We start from the raw sequence: 18,079 nt of genomic DNA, 5'->3' as shown, positions 1-18,079 counted from the left end.
AATATAGTCTGGGTGCCTGAAGACGTAGGGCATTTTATGAGGACGGGAATCTTGAGAGAGGGGAGGGACACTGCAATGGGGACTTATGACACTACTAAAGATAAAAGTCACATATTTTATACTTTTTCCCTAGACCCTTCCATGAGAAAATGAATTTAGATCTGTAACTAGTCTAATAGAATGTGGTTACAATTCTAAAATCTCAGAATAAAAAGACTATTTTTGAATTAATTGGGTTTTCATTGCCACTCACTCTTTTCTTAATAGGAAGACAGAATATTTGAGGAAAATAATTTAGTTTCATTAAGTTCTTCCTTTGACATGAAAAGCCCTTAATTTCAAAAAGCTATTTTCAATTAAGTTTGCAAACCAGTTACCAACTGTCTACCAAACATATTATTAGTAATATGGATATTTGGGGTGTTGCCAACATCAGCTTATAAATGGACTGTTCTAAATAGTGTCATACATTTTCAACAGCTTCAGCCAAATATATACCACTATTTCCATTGTTAATTTATTTTTCCATGAATAGGCTTCAGCTTGTCCCCAATGATTTTGTGAGTGAAGCCTAATACTGTTTTTAAAGGAAAAAGCTCAACATTGCCATTAGCAACCTAGGTATAATGTTCATGACCAAAAGACTTACAAAACTCTTAGGGATCAATTGGGGAATCTAGTACTCTGTTTAAACCAAGAAGAGAAATTAAGCTCAATGCTGAGAAAACAGAATGCTATTTACCAGTGCACGTCTATTAAGTGGTTGCTCTAAACCAGGCTCCAGACCAGATGAAAATAACAAACTTCTTATATTCAGTCAAGAAGCTCATAACTTTGTGCTGAACAAAGGTAAGTAAGCAATCCTTTAACAGGCTATGTTTCACATACTTGAAGAGAGACTAAAGAAGGCTCCCCAGAGGGAACTTCCAGTTGTATCTATATTCTCAGAGAAAACTACTAGTTGAATGTTGAAGAATTCAGTAGAAAGAGAAAGCCATTCTAAGAAAAGGAAAGCATGAAACCACAAGGGGAGGACTAAAAAGTCTAGTAAGGCAAGACCAGAAAGATATAGAAGAGTGCTGGGAAATATGACTGGAGGGAGCTTTGAAAAGCATGGTTCAGAGAATGGACTTATCCTGTAGATTCTAGGAACCATGACCGTTTTAGTAGGTTCACTCGAAGTACATTTTGAAAGATATATTGGAGTTAGAATGATATTACTTCCATCATGGCCAGAAATCAAGAGGAAACTAATTAAAGTGGTGCTAGTTTGGATGGAGAAGCCTGAAATAATCTGCAAATTACTTTAGGTAACTGACTTGCAGGAAAGTGAAAGAAAGGGAGAAGTAGGTTTCTGACTTGGGCAACTAGTCTGAGGGTAGTATCATTTTGATATAATGTATGAAGGGAGAAAACACATAAGAATAAAAGAGGATTTGTAGCTTGAGCACATTTAGCTGGAAGTTAGCAGCATATCTGGGTAAAAGTGCTTAGTGGAAAGTTAATAACAGAGATTTGTAGTTGTATAAATAGATGTGTCAGGAGATACACAGTATCTGAAGTTGTCAGGGTTAGGAATGAGATTACACAGAGAGTGAATAATGGGAAACTAGAAATTGAAGAAGAAGGGAACATTGAAGAACACTGAAGCTTAAGAACTTCGTATATCAGGAAGCTCTCAAGTGCAAAAAGAACTAAGAGAATGTTGCATTACCAAAATTAGGGGAGAAAAATCTTTCAAAGATGTGGGAATAGTAAATAGTGCCAAGGGTATCTTTAGGATCAAGAAAAATGAAGACTTAAAAGTGTCCCTTGGTCTTGGTGATTAGAAGGTGATTACTGACCTTAATAAAAGCAATTTTGGTGAACAGAAGTCAAATGTTAGTGGTTAAGAAGTAAATTGAAACTGTGGAAATTGAGACAGTGAATGTATATTATTCCTTAGGAAGTGTGACTCTAACAAGTAACAGAATTTTTTTAAGTAGACACTGGACAAGCAGGAAATGTTTTTGTGTGTCTAGTTTTCTTCTTTCTCTTACTTTTTCAAATGGAAGATAATTGAAAGAATCAATTTCAAAGGAAAGACATTAAAGAAATCAATTTCATGACATCTTTCCTCTAATACAATAAAAGTAGAAAGGTATCTTTCAGAATAAGGTAATTCTTGATAGTGAACGCTTGATGAAAAATGTCCTATTTTATTTTTTATGATATCAATCAGTAAAAACTTTATCATGGAGCAAAACAACTGATCTAGTGTGGAGGGAAAGTTCTATTCCTAAACAGGCATAGGGTCATCTTTTTTTCCTTGCATCAGTATGGGATGAAGTATGATGTTTGAGGATAAATCATTTTTTAAAAAAATGGTAAGAGGCAGAAAGTTGAGGAAATGAATTTTAGATGATCTTTGTTTTCCCTACAAAACAAGAGAAAAATATATACTGGGAGTGAGTAAACATTTAATACTGGGTTTCAAGGGAATAACAAAATTTTGGAACAGATACTCTAGAAATGAAAAAGGCATTTAAAAGTGACATTACAATTACCAATCAACCTGGAAGGCACTGTTAAAATCAGAAGCCATATATTTGTAAAAGCACCAAGAATCTTTATTTTGTGATTTTTCTCCAGCACTGCTCAGCATGTAGAATTGAAGACAGTAGATGCTTAATATTATCAGGTGTAAGTGTTGGTAGGATATGGGCACGGGAAGTATAAGCATAAGAGAGAGGTTTAAGTCATTGACCAAGGGTTTTAGGCTGGCTAGGGAGGGAAGGATGGCCAGGAAGTAAGGCCATGTAGAGACCCACAAGAAAATAAGGGGCAATGCTTTGTATTTCTGAAAGTGGTACAATCAGAGGAAAGAAAATGAGGCAAGCATTTATTTCACATATACTAGAAATACATACATCCGAGCTATTATAAGGGCTGATTAGTTGAGAAAAGTAATAGTGAAAATAAAAATATTGAGAAAATAGGAAATATGTTTTATAAAACAAATCAGGATGAGTTTCAATTGACTTAAGTGCAGAGTGGTATCTTTCTGGGCAAAAGCATAATAATACAAGTACAAAGTAGAGAAACAGACAAAGATGAATGGAAAATAATAGATTTGGGTACTGTCTAAACAAAGGCTTATATGTTTAGGGCACTTGTGGGGAGAAATAAACTTGGATTATTTTCTTTTAGGCAATTTCAGAAATCTGAGGATGTAGGGACATTTTTGAAAAGGTAACTGAGTATGTGAGACAAGAAATGAAAGTAAAATGTCCTAATTTCCAGCTGAAAACCCCTGAAATTTTCTCCCATTTCTATTCATAGTACAAACAGTGGACCATCAGGAGCAATGTGCAAAGAATCATTTGTTGCATAGATATATTTACTTCAGATAGAGCACCAAGACTCAAGTTCATGTTCTTGGTATAATTTATATTCAGATTTATTGGGATTTATTTTCCTGAAGTGCATTAAAAAGAAAATAGGTTTCTCAAGAACAGCATGATATATATAAAACAAATAAACAAGGGTTGGCTAGTGTTTTAATGTAGTAGAATTTACAATCATACAATAATATATTGAATGGTATAATAACAGATGACCCATGAATGGATCAAATAGTGAATCTTATATTTGATGTGCATGTAAGCTTACCCTAGCTCACTGAGACACACTTTTAGATGGGCCCCTACCTTTTTGCTGTTCTCTGTGGGCCAGAGCACTCATCAAACAATGCTCCCTGGACAGCTGGCTCTGCCATGAACCATCTGGAGTTCCTACTCCCTAGTGATGCCCATTACGGAAAAGTTTCAAGTCTTCAACTTCACCTTTAGGGAATCTATATATCATTTAACGAGACATCCAGTAGCATATTTGCAGGATGATGTTGGCAAAAAGAAGTGTTTGGGGAATTCCAACAGTTTTATTTTAAGATAAATTATAACTACCTCAAAACCGTTGAGATCAGAAAAGGTCCATCTTCCCAAAGGAGCTAACAGCAAACACGAATTAAGCAATTACTATGTGCTAGCCACTGTGCTAAGGGCTTTAAATGCATTGTTTCACCACCCCATGAAGAAATTATTTACAATTATAAGTCAGGAATCTAAAATTTCATAGGTTAAGCAAAGTCTCTGGTAAATAGCAAGCAGCACTTACCACAATCTGTGTACATTTGTTTTTGAACTTGTGTTTTTTGAAGACATACTGGCTTTTGGGTATCATTTTGGATAAAGGGGTTAAAAAGATTTATACGCTGTGTATCTTTCAGGCAGGTTATTTATGCTTTACTAGACCAGGTGAATATGTGAACAACCTTCTATAACACGATAAGTTCTAAAGTAGGAATGTATGCACAGTTCTTTGGGGGCAAATAGGAGAACAAATGTTTTTCCTAAGAAAGAAGAAAAAGTATTCATAGTAGAGGTGAGTTTTTAACTGGGTTGTAAAATATGATTAGATTCCACTAAAAGAACTTTGCATATATTGGAATGATACAGCTTAAACATTTCGTTCTCTACAATCTGAGAAAATTTACCAGGCATCATTAAAAAAAATTTTTTTTTACTGCTGTTTTAAGCTTCCAAGAGATAGAGAAATAAATAAAAAGGGGGATTTATAGCATAAAACAGAAAGAAAAGGAAAAAAAGAGAAAACAAACAGAAAAGAAGAGAACAGAAGTAGAAATCAGAAAGAAGAGAGGAACCCAGATGTAGGAATATGTAAAATAAAGATAGAAGCACAACCAGGATTACAAATGAAATTTGAAATAACTGGAAAAACAGAAAGAAGCACAAGAGGAAGAAGTGTCTAAGAAAACTGGTAGTGAAATAAAGGAGGGAAGGTTCATAGAAAGGAAAACAGATATTTGAGAAAGAAGGCAAGAAAAATTTTAAAAGCTATAATTGCACTGTTGTTTTAGGCTGTTATAATAAAAATATAATCCCTTTTAATAATTTTGAACTAAAATGTAGAAAATGCTTGTTCATAACAGTTAAAATCAAGAATGCTCAGAAAACATATTCATGTATTTGTCTGCCATATAGATATAAACACATCTTCATATATAGGAGATGAAGTCGAAAAAAATCTGATGTATAGCTTCATAGTATCTTATTTCCTTGAGTCATATTTTGAAAACAAAAATCGGTGATGCTGATTTTGGAGTCTATCTTAAGAAAAGACGACACTAACTTTCCATGGAGAACGAATGGCTTTGTTTTAGTATTTTAAATAAGATATGTATCTCAAGATATGATTTTTCTTTAAAAATTCTGACATCCTAATTTGTTTATAAATGGTTGAGTTGATGTGCTTTCAGAAAATATAGAGAACATCTTTAAGGAAGTGGTTATACAAGGCTTTGGTGCTTTGTGAAAATTCCATTTCTGTTTCTATAGAATTGTTTGTGTTTAAATCCCACTACCACCCACTGTTTTTTTGTTGATGTTCTGATGTCTTTAAGAGTATATGTATGTGTGTGTGTTTATGTTGTTGGGGTTGTTATTGTTACAGTAGAAAGACTGGGGTGTGGGACTTTTCTAACTCTATTGCTGTAAACTCTTACAACACATAACAAACAGCCGATCTGAGAAATGGCAAACATTGTCTGTATTCTCTGTGCACTTGGCAGGGATTTTTCATATTGTATATTATTGGCTCTGCTGTGTGATAGCACAACAGAGCCTTTGTAATGCTCTCGGCAGAGCGATTTATATACTGCGACTCTACTAAGTACCCTTCCCTCTGCTGGTGTTCTTCCACAGGCTCAAAGAGAAAGTGAGTCGCCCAAATAAAAAAAGTATAGATTGACATTGCTTAGAGCACAGGATGCTGTAAAGGCAAAATAAGGCTTTATATAGCTCACATTAAATATCATTATTTTCAGTTGAGTGGTAAAATGAAGGTTAGCCCAAAATGAAGAAAAGGATATTTTTGTCTAGCAGACCAAGATAATTAGAATCTGGTTTGCATGCACCTGAGTTTGATGCTCTAAATATGTTGTGTCAAGGACCATGGACTCTGGGGGTATCTGGCTATCAGTGCTTTTCCTCATCAACTGTTCAGATTAAAACTTATAAAAGATGGATGCCGAGAGGTCCCCTTTCATCTGTGGTCACTTTTTAAAATGGGTTACTGATAATTTAAGTAACTTGGCTATGTACACTGCTCAATAAGGACAGCAAATACAAAACCCAATAACAAAAAAGTGAGAATGAATATTATCTTTCCCCTAGATTTGTTCCATCCAAACTACAAGCTAAAACTCTAGATCTGACAGATAAATTACCTAGGAAGATACAGTTATGATTTTTTTCATATATCATATTTAAGTTGACAGTGGATCTTATACATTTGAAACTTTACTTCCTTCTCAAAATTAACCGAAAACATTTATGTTTTCCTGAATTTATTTAGACTTCATCAGTACCACTATGCCTGTACTTTTATAAGGAAATCTGATTGATAGGATATTCTAGCATTAACTGGACATAGGCTGTGTTCTCTGTTATGAGATTCAACCAAGAAGAGCTGGTCTCCAATTTGACATTTTTATTCATATTAAAAGGTTGATATTTGGATTCACTCATATTCAGTCATGACATGTTCAACAGCATGACTTTAAAAATAGCATAAGATGCATAAAAATAATAAGGGAAAGAGATACTAGCAGAATGTGATGCTCCAGTTAATGTCACACTGACCTGAGGATATAGAAAATGTCAATTTTCTGTGGTTAAGGCAGACCACAATGTGTGTGCAGTCTCAGGAAAAAAAATGATTATGTAAAAGAGTGATGATCTTTTATTTGCTATTTGTTCACTTCTTGGTTAACTGTGGAAAAGATCAGGAAGACACAAGAAGAGTAACTTTCTGGTCCTTACTAGAACAATAAGATAAATCTGAGGAGGAGATAAGTAAAAAAAGAAAAAGAGCTTTCAACTGTTTTAAATAAAGTTTTTAAAATGCACTTACTTAATGAATATTACTATGTTAATTTAAAAACCCAGGTATGGCCGGGCGCGGTGGCTCAAGCCTGTAATCCCAGCACTTTGGGAGGCCGAGACGGGCGGATCATGAGGTCAGGAGATCGAGACCATCCTGGCTAACACGGTGAAACCCCGTCTCTACTAAAAAATACAAAAAACTAGCCGGTGAGGTGGCGGGCACCTGTAGTCCCAGCTACTCGGGAGGCTGAGGCAGGAGAATGGCGTGAACCCGGCAGGCAGAGCTTGCAGTGAGCCGAGATCCGGCCACTGCACTCCAGCCTGGGCGACAGAGCAAGACTCCGTCTCAAAAAAAAAAAACAAAAAAACAAAAAAAAAACCCAGGTATTTGTATTCTTCTTCAAATATGTTATAAATCTATTCACTTCTTTAAAATCTCTGCCAACAATGATCCATCCAGTTATTACCTGACATCCTGTTTCTGTAGGGCATAAGCGATAATCTGAGAACATTTACCTGATGTGTTATCCCACAAAAAGCAATTTAATACCTTATATGAAAACTCATTGAGTTAGCAAAAATTGAAGACCCGATATGATTTGTGTTCCGACTTTCAAACTTTATAGGTATGAAAATTTTGCAATTAAAAGTAATTGTAAAAATCACAATTACTTTTACACCAACCTAACTTACTGTAATAAAAAATTATTTGAGTAAAAGGAAGCAACTGAATCTGAAATACAGAGGACTTATCTAGGTACAAAAAGACTATACTTAAAAGTGAGTTTCTGATTTGATTCATAAGTAGGCTGCATCATATTTTCCCCAGAAAAATACTATGTAAGGTCTTTAAAACTATGGCATAGTCTTTGAAAATGACATTAAAACTACTAAATAAAGTATATGGTCCTTGGCTACCCTTGAATGAGGAGAAGAGTAGAATTATATCTTATGAAGCATGCATTTTATACCATTAAATATTTGAGAAAAATGTATTATCCTGTCAAATATGTACAGGAAATTTTGCATGTTATAACTCTCTCTCAAAATTCAAGAGGCATCAAACTTTCGGAGAAGGTCTACAATCAAGAAAACTGTTTACTCTTCTTTAACGCAATATCTTAAAAATGTATCTGACCATGGAATCATTTTATTACACAGCCCCAATTAATACCCAGGAAAACCAGCATTTCAGATAACACCATTTAGGCATGCCAGCTGACAGTGGAGAAAAGTAACTACATTTTAAAAATAAACTGTCTTGCAAGGTACCAAGTAATATACATTATTATCTTGTTTAATATTTATATCTGCCTGGTAGGTATTTTCTTCATTTTATAGATGAGGAAACTCAGGTTCAGAGAAGTTTACTTATCTGCTTTGCTAACAGAAACTCAGTCAGCAACTGGGTCAGAATTCAAACCTAGGTCTATGTGATTTCAAAGCCCATGATTCTTTCTCTCCTCTTCTTGCATCTCCTGAAAATGTTTTGCTACATGTTTAAGTCCACCACCCAATTTTTGTACCTTTTTGTAGATCAGAAACAGAGTAAGTGACTTTTTCAAAAAAGTAAAAGGTAACCATTGACCATCTTTTGTCTGTTACATTGAGATCATACTATTTGTGTTTTGAAAGAATTTACTGTCCAAGGAACATCAAAAAAGTGCTTAAATGACAATAAGAAGCAGTGTTTGTTAGGAACCCAGATCAATGGAGCAGAAAGTTTGGAATTTAAGTGCTTGCACCAGGGAGAGATAAGTATGTGTCTCTCTTCCCCTTCTTCTGCTTAGATTACATGGAGCCATTATTATCATCACACCCTTGGATCTTTCCCAGGGTCTGTGTCTCCCAACATTTTTAGTGACCTAGCAAATCCTTAACTCATTTTGTAAATAACACTCTACCTTCTCCATGCCTGCATATGAAGAGCTGCAAGAGACTTAGAGAAAAATCAGACATACAAGATGATGAATCTCAAGTCCTTAGAGCTACTCCATTTTCCACACTTCCCCTTTTCTCAACTACTCTTTCCTATTTTCTCTTCCCTCCTCAAACTTTTCCCAGACAGAATCTTGCTCTGTCGCCCAGTCTGGAGTGCAGTGGTGTGATCTCTGCTCACTGAGACCTCTGCCTTCCAGGTTCAAGCAATTCTCCTGCTTCAGCCTCCCAAGTAGCTGGGATTACAGGCACCTGCAACCACGCCCGGCTAATTTTACATATTTTTAGTAGAGACGGAGTTTCGCCACGTTGGTCAGGCTGGTCTCAAACTCCTGGCCTCAGGTAATCCACCTGCCTCATCCTCCCAAAATGCTGGGATTACAGGTGTGAGCCACTGTGCCCAGCCCCCTCTTCAGACTTCTTATGCCAGTCCCATATAATCACACTCTTCTAGTGACCTTATTACCTATTTTAGGGACAATAGAACAGGCCAAAGTTCTACATGCTCCCATGTCTATCAATACACTCGCATTTTTATCTGTGTTCTGCCTTCTCTGACAACATAGAGTAAGTTTATCCTTATTTCTATGCCCAATCCCCCCTGACCTTTTATTTTGCCTCAGAAACCATAAAAACGTTTTTTTTTTTAAACTTATTTGGATACATAGTAGGTCTATATATTTTATGTATAGAACACATGAGATATTGTGATGCAATCATACAATGAATAATCACATCAGAGTAAATGGGGTGTCCATCACCTCAAGAATTTACCATTTCTTTGTGTTATGAGCATTCCAAATGTACTCCCTCAGTTTTTCTAAAATTTACAACAAATTATCCCTGACTGTAGTTACCCTGTTGTGCTATCGAATACTATATTGTATTTATTTTATTTTTGAGACAGGATCTCATTCTGTCTCCAAGACTGGAGTGCAGTGGTGTGACTCCTGGGCTCAAATGATCTGCCCACCTCAACCTCCCAAAGTGCTTAGATTACAGACATGAGCCACTGTGCCCAGCCAAAATACAAGATATTATTCATTGTATCTAATTATATATTTGTACCCATTAACCATCCCCATTTCCCACACCCCCCCAATCCACTGCCCTCCCCTGCCTCAGGTAACCATCCTTCTACTCTCTGTCTCCATGAGTTCAATTGTTTTAATTTTTAGCTCACATAAATGAGTGAAAATATGTAAAGTTTGTCTTTCTATGCCTGACTTCTTTCACTTAATATAATATCCTCCAGTTTTTTCATGTTGTTACAAATGACAGAATCTCATTCTTTTTTATGGCTGATTAGTACTCCATTGTGTATATATATCACATTTTCTTTATCCATTCATCTGTTTATGGACAATTAGGTTGATTCCAAATCTTGACTATTGTGAATTGTGCTGCAAGACACATGGTGGTGCAGATATCTCCTCAATATACTGATTTTCTTTCTTTTGGGTATATACTTAGCAGTGGCATATGTACTTGTTATCAAAAATTTTCCTGAAAAACTCCTTTGAACCAATTCTAACCGGGCTTTCATTGCTATCCATCCCCTTAAACAGCTGACATAGGCAACAGTAACCGCCATGTGGCAAAACGTAATGATTGCATTACAGTTCTCTTCCTATTTGACTTCACAGCAGCATTTTTGACATGAGTGATTATCCTTTCTTTCTTGAAACACTTTCTTCCATTAAATTCCGAGACACTGTCACCTCTGTTGTCTTGCCTACCTGTTGCTCCTTTTAGTCTCCTTGGCTAATTCCAGAGAGCCACAAGATCACTGAACTTTTCATTTTTGTCAACTTTCACTGCCTGAGTTTGTTTCATCTCCTGTCTTTAAATACCATCTGTTTGATGATTACTCAAATGAATACATCCTTTCCAGATTTCTTTCTCTGAAGTCTTCACATTGATATCAAATGGGAACTTCAAAGCCAAAACAAAGATCCTGAATCTTCCTCCTCCTGCATCTTTCTCATCTCCATAAATGGCAACTCTTTCTTTCTGTATACTCTTGCTGGTTTAGAACAGACACTTCATTAAGTAGCACAGCTCTCCAATAGCCCAAGCCATTGTCTATCTACTAACACCATACTGGTTAATAGACCATCGTTCGATTCTATAAGCTTAGCTGTTTCAGGGTAATGGTTACAGTAAGAAACTAAAATTTAAAGGTGTCAGTCTTTTACCTAACTTTCTTCATTATGAAGCAAATTCCTTGATGCTGATGAATGAGACATCTAGTCAGCAATTAGATTATTTTGATGACAGAAACATGGTAGATAGATAGGTAGATAAGAAAAACCCGAATCCAGAAAAGGTATTTTTTTTTTTTTAAGTGAGTCAAATCTCTGATCTCTCCATGATGGAAAGAGTTTAGTGTAATAGGCAAATGGATGATTGAGTCTAGTGATTTATGGCAAAATTTGAGAGTTTCAAATTGGTCTATCATGCTAACACCTTGACACTTAGCAGGGGAAGTAGCCGGATCAGTTTGGGTGAAAGGGAGTCCATTTCACTGGGCTTATATATATTCTTTATCTGTGCTATACCAGCATTTTGTAAGTCCATTGTGAACATACTGACCTAGGGGATTACTGTGAAAAAGAAGCCGAAACCATTCACACAGAAGTTTCTTGTCTGCCTCATAATTGAGAGCCTCTTCCACAGCAGAGGCAAACAAACATTGTTCTGTGGGACACAAATACTCTCCCATGTTGAGAATATGCCAAGAACTCCACCCAGACACGTTTTGCCTAACCCAGCTTGTCATTAATCCTCAAATATTTGGAATCCCTGATGACCTGACCAAATTTCAGCTACTGTGTACATGTTGGATAAAGGTTTACTTCTCTTATGACTGTATCTCCTTCCAGGAAAAGTAGGCAGTGAGATGTGCCATACAAAGTACCACCCCACAGAAGATTTTCTTTATCCTTCAGGGACTGTCCTGAGGGTTCACTCTGGCTGGAGCCAGCATATGGTACAAAGCCAACTGTAAACCAAATTCAATTTTTTCTCCTCAGTCAAATAATCTTAGGGAACTCCTTGGGAGTCCATAAATGTGGACTGATAGATAAACGGAAGCATGATAGGGATTGTCATGCTGAAAAGGTAAGTCAGATTTTCCTGCAACTTACTTTTACATTCATACACTTCTGCCCTTTACCATATGTAAAACTTTCATTTGACAATCAAGGGATGTCGGTACATCTGAATTCATGGCTTCAAATGACACGGAACAGGTTATGTGTTGCTTCACAGTGAAGGGTAAAAAGGCTGAGTTATTTTTAAAAGGAACAATACTGTTTGCAGAAGACATAATTTTGCTAAAAAATTCTAGAGAAAACTGAAGTGATGATCTTTTTGTCTGGTGTTACACCATTCCATCAGGTTTCAGATAACCCTCCTACCACTACACAAAAACTCACAAGCTGTAACCTTGCTATCACTCACCCATAAGCAAGCTTCAGGTGTTTATTGAGATAAAGTGCCACATTTATTGTAGTATTTGTGCATTTCTTAAGAATTTGACATTTGTAAAATTGAGCTACTGTTTTTGTTAGTTTTCTATTTTTTAAAAAATGTGTCACCAATTAAGTTGTGCCCCTAGACCCATTTTTCCCATAAACCTAGTCTAGTGACTTTGTTGTATGTTTTTGCATAATGTGGTGACTTTTAGAAACACATATGTACCACTATAACAGAACTGACTATACAGCACAGTGCTGGAAGAGATTCCCACAAACAGGAAGATAAGTCAGATATTTGGAGACCAACAATAAAAGGCATTTTTTTCCCCACAGAAAATGGAGTAGTAAATACTAAGGACTCAAACAAGAAAGCGGATGCAGTACCAATGTATCGATTATTTACTACATAGCAGATACAATATCAACTTTTAAAGTTGAAAATTTTACAGGAGAATTCTCAAGGTAATGTCAGAATGGTAGGACAAACATCATATGACACAGAAAGGACTGGGAATGACTGCCAAGGAGATACTTTTCATTATAGACTGTTAGAAATACTTGAGTTACCTAGTCCTTAGAAGATATTTGGGTTGAGCCAATGATATGGCTACTTTGAAAAGGAAAATTAATATACCAAAATGCATGAATATGAGACTGTCAGGCATTCTTCCTTTAAGCAGTTTATATACTTAATTATGAGAGGAATGACATATTCGTAAACCAGTATTAATAGGGGATATGTTATCAATACCAAAATTTGTGCTGTGAATTCTTTGGAGATGGAATCATGTTTGCTCTAAGGAGCAGGTGTTGGTTTTGCTGTTAAAAACAAACAAAGCAATTTGGATGTAGAGAAAAAGGAGAGAACATTCTCAGAGGAAGGAAAAAGAGGGACAAAGGAAGAAGGGAGAATATGCTTGACACATTAGAAAGGAGTTTCAAGAAGGAGGAAATCCAAACAGAGAAATAATGCAAGAAGTAATCCAAAGACAGTTAGAAAGACAAATTAATAGCATGTATAAAAGAGTATTTTAAGTGGGACTGTGGAGTTGGAAGTCAAATTAGCTAAGTGGGGTGAGGGTAGTGAGGAAATATAGAAGCGGTGGGATTCAGACCACTTGTTTTTACAAAGTTTGCCAGAAAAGATGCAGGAAAGGCGCTACAATAGTTAAGGTTCAGAATGTTCAAGCAAAGTTATTCAAAAGAGCATATATCCATGCTAGAAGACAAACATGAGTCTGTAAAAATCTTGCATCAATATAAACTCTTTGATCTGGAGGATAAACTATACACATGGGTCAAGATCATTCCTTATACTGAAGTGTTTTGCATTACTTTTATTGTTTGTGTTCATTTATAAATGTTTTACTTATTTACTCTAGTATCTCATTTATAAAGTGTACATTTTCATTCATAATTTATATTTTTTATAATTCTGAAGTAAAATTATGAATATTCTCATGGTTTTCTATTTAAATTTATTTGTGAATATTCTTTTCTGCTCAAATCACCTTACTTTGGAAGTGTTTTCATCAGTTTTATGATATTTGGTTTTATTCCTTGAACCGCAAATCCCTGATATAGTAATCTAGAACATGGCTTAATAAAAAAAATCAGTTAAGATGTCATTTAAAGGTAATCATACACAGCCAGTAAAAATATGATTGTCATTAGCAGTCTTAAAAAAATGTGTAACACATGAGTCTTAAAATAATCTTATCAATTTGTTCGGAAACTCCAGTTAAAATAATTTTTTAAAGAATACTTTTATAATAAATTTCATTATAGTTTCATTTATAATGAAAAACAAAATAGAAAAACTCCAAATAGGGGAATAATTAAAATGAGTGTGGTATTTCTATACAGTGAAATGTTCAGTAGCAATTTGAAAATTTTTCTTTTTTTTTTTTTTTTTTTTTTTTTTTTGAGACGGAGTCTCGGTCTGCCGCCCAGGCTGGAGTACAGTGGCCGGATCTCAGCTCACTGCAAGCTCCGCCTCCCGGGTTCCCGCCATTCTCCTGTCTCAGCCTCCCGAGTAGCTGGGACTACAGGCGCCCGCCGCCTCGCCCGGCTAGTTTTTTGTATTTTTAGTAGAGACGGGGTTTCACCATGTTAGCCAGGATGGTCTCGATCTCCTGACCTCGTGATCCGCCCGTCTCGGCCTCCCAAAGTGCTGGGATTACAGGCTTGAGCCACCGCGCCCGGCCTGAAAATTTTTCAAATACTATATGATGATACAGGAAATTCTGAATATATAGATTACAATATCAGGAAAGGAAACAGAAAGTTAAATTTATATTTTAAGGTGAGTTTAACATTATGAGTATTATGTGTATATATGGAAGAAATTTATCAAAATTAACTGTTGTCTTTTAATTTTTCTTGATTGTGGCTTTATGGATGATTTGAACTTTTCTCTTTGCGCCTGCCTGCATTTTCCAAATTCTTTATTATAAACATAAATTATTTGTATAATTGGAGAAATTTTTTTAAAAAATTTAAATGATAAACACACAATAACATCAAAAATACAAAATGAGAAGACAGCAAGTTAACCCAAACTCTAACAAATGTTGTACATAGAAATGACAATAGTGATATTATAGTTTTCATCATAGAGTGACTGTAATTAGAAATAAATGAATGCTTAGCTTCAGTGTGTAATCTTGGAAAAAGCTGATGAGAAAAACAAAGGAGAAATCTCATTCTTTTTTGGAAAGGGCATTAGAATTTTTTTTTAAAGCAGAAATTAGGTTTGCTACTGAATCACTGTGTTTGCTACCAGATGCTTCTCTTTAGTTTTTATGAGGATCATTGTTGTTCACCTCTAAAAAATTAACTACTGTTTGGCTAGTGTGCAAATGCTAAATCAAACACCTGCTTTCAAGACATGCACTGTTGATAGTCTGCCGACTCTAATCCATCTGATGCTAGATGTTGCATTTTTGGAGGAGGTAATATAAGAGGAATCTCCACCTTTAAATCATGGAAAAACATGGGTTTCTCCTTCTGTTCTTTTATCATGTTTTTTAGCATGCACACTCTTATTTTTTTTTTATTTTTGTAGCCTTTATATTCAATACCCATTTTCTGCTTATTATCCCATGACTGCAGGTACTAGCAAGCAACTTTCTGGTAATTTTATCCTGAGATGCATCTGCTTCTTAGCTGGACATCTTTCCTTGTGTTTGCTAGGCTATGTCCAAGGTAAGTTTTGCCAAGATCCTATGTTTGCACTCAGAGATAAATTAGACAGATAGATAGATCTGTTGATACAGAGAGATGATTTTAAATTTACACACACACACACACACACACAAACTTCAATTCATAGGTAAAATAAGTTATTTTTTCATTTTGAATTGAATAAGTTGCATTAATTTCAGAATCTTGAAAGAATGTGTGGTATATGTTTAGGTATGAAGCAACAAGTGACTTCTCCATTCATCAAAAGTTTGTTGAATGCGTGTTTAACCAGTAGAACACAAGAACCTGTGGAGCAGACAAAGATTAATTATACCTGTACTCATGCAACAATGTTTGTGTTCCAAACAAATTATATTTGCTTGTGTTTAAACGATGCATAAATCTGATGCGTGCAGATGAACGTGTGTTCAGGATGAGTGAGCACACTTGTTTGAATGTCATATTTATCCCTGTATTTTGTCAGAAAATTAACTTCTTTGGAGTTTGTGCTTGAGCTGAGCATATGGTTGTTGATCTCTGGAGATGACAGCCTATCTGAGCAATAGCTCCTTATGGCTCCAGCTCTCCTCGGCTGGCAGATGCTTTGGGCTTTTCTACAATTAAGTGGAGATCATCACTGTTTTCTTTGAGCACTGCTGTGCCTTGTACTCTGAAGTGTTTTGTTAATCACTGTCTGCCTTCGACAGAAGCTGCCAAAGCTCTCATTAAGTTTGAATTTTGAGATGTCATGCTCGAATGATGGAATTTCATCCTTTTTCTGCATGAATGGAATTGGCTATGGAAAGGTGCCAGAAAAAAAAAAATCATGTCACTAAAGTATACTTGCTTTATATTTCAGAGATAAAACAAAAGGCAGTTGGGGGAGGGGGATTCCCAATAATTTGTCAACCCTGGAGCATGTAGTTTCCTAGGTGATATAATTGTTGGGTGCTCACCCTTATTAACAGGAATGGTTCCTTCATTGCATAGATCAACGATCAGTCATTTCCTTGTTCCCTAAGTGAACTTCAAATGTCTTTTCTTACTGACTCCAAGACCTTTCATGGCATTTGATATCGACTCTTGGTATGTTGAAACAGAAAGTAGATGTAAGTTGCACACAAGTAAAGCAATTGCTTTAATAACCTGTCTGTCTAATTGGAGGCAAGTGAAGATACTCGATAGTAAAAGAAAAAAAAAAAAACCTGTCACTTTGCCCTTCAAAATAATTGTGTGAAGTTGTACAGAGACTAAAAACTAAATACATCTGTTGACTATTTAATGATTTGCTGCAGGAAACTAAGTGTTATGGGAAATACGGTTTGAAAAGACATTACCCATTTCTCTTGGCGAATCTAATTGTTTCAGTTGAATGAGGAAAAGTAGAAAGTAAGCCTTAAAGAAAAAAAAAATACTTAGAGTAATTAGCTCTAATGCCTAATCACTTGAGTCATAAAACATTTAGAAATGTATTAAACTGATCTATAAAGTCCTATACATGCAAACACTGACATCTTCCACTTGTTAACAAACTTCAAAGGCAACACTGTTTTTGTGTCCAATGTGTCTGTGGCTCAATTATTTTAGTCAACAGCTTATGTGATGGATATTTTATGGACACATTTTAATGGTCACAAACAAAACAAAATTCAAACCTGTTACTTAGCAGTAGGAAGAAAGCTAGCTACTCTGGCTGCAGTAATCCCGCAGCCTCTTGACTTCTGTATGAATACAACATGCATTTTCCATAAAGACAGAAACAGATTTTTATAACACACTGTTTAAGTACAGTGCCCACCCTTTTAGATTATTTTATTGAATGTGCATATTGAAAGTGCTGGAGTAAAATGTTGATTGAGACTTTTGAGGCAAAACATTAGCTAATGAATTTTATGGGTGATTAGAAAATCACTATTATTTCTGCACTCTTGGAACACTTGAGGAATATGCTCTAGGAAACTTGTTGCTGTAACAGTAGATGTGAAACGTAAGATCTTCGACAGAAACTAAGAAAAACTTTCAGGTAAGTGTATGTTCCTATAAATTCCTGATTTCATCTTTTGTCCTATGTTTAGACAGAGAAGTTGACCACTTGTCTGACATAAATTCACTTATACCGTGAGATCCTACTCCTATTACCCAAAATATCAGCTCCACCTTAGGTTAAAGAACTGCCTTTAGAAAGAAAAATAACATTAAGTTACAAATATCCCTTGAGCCAGATTTTTCTCTTTTCACATCAGTAGGAATTAGTACATCCTACTTAGCTCACTGTCTCCTATTAGAGAACAAAACGTGAGGGTAACTGCCAATTTTAATAAGATCTGAAAGGCCTAGTGTAGAGCATTTCTCACAGAGCTGACTGGCAGAGTGCTCACTTGTTGGATGTACTTGATGTTTCAGAAATGAGATGGTGGTGCTCTGGTACACAGGGTTGCGAGAACTAAGGGAGAAAATGTTAACTTGATCTATCTGACAATTTAAAATCCAAGTTCACTCCCATGCTATTTCAGGGGAAGATGTAACAAA

At 35.6% G+C, this 18,079-nt stretch overlaps 1 pseudogene; it reads right to left on the bottom strand.

The window, feature by feature from the left end:
• The window catches only part of LOC119628291 (poly(rC)-binding protein 2-like), a 50,414-nt pseudogene that overhangs the window by 25,921 nt on the left and 6,414 nt on the right, over positions 1 to 18,079 (bottom strand).

Source organism: Chlorocebus sabaeus, chromosome 4 (assembly GCF_047675955.1).
Source record: "Chlorocebus sabaeus isolate Y175 chromosome 4, mChlSab1.0.hap1, whole genome shotgun sequence".
NCBI classification, from domain to species: domain Eukaryota; kingdom Metazoa; phylum Chordata; class Mammalia; order Primates; family Cercopithecidae; genus Chlorocebus; species Chlorocebus sabaeus.
The sequence above is the reverse complement of the archived record's forward strand: the minus strand, read 5'-3'. Positions and strand labels throughout refer to the sequence as shown.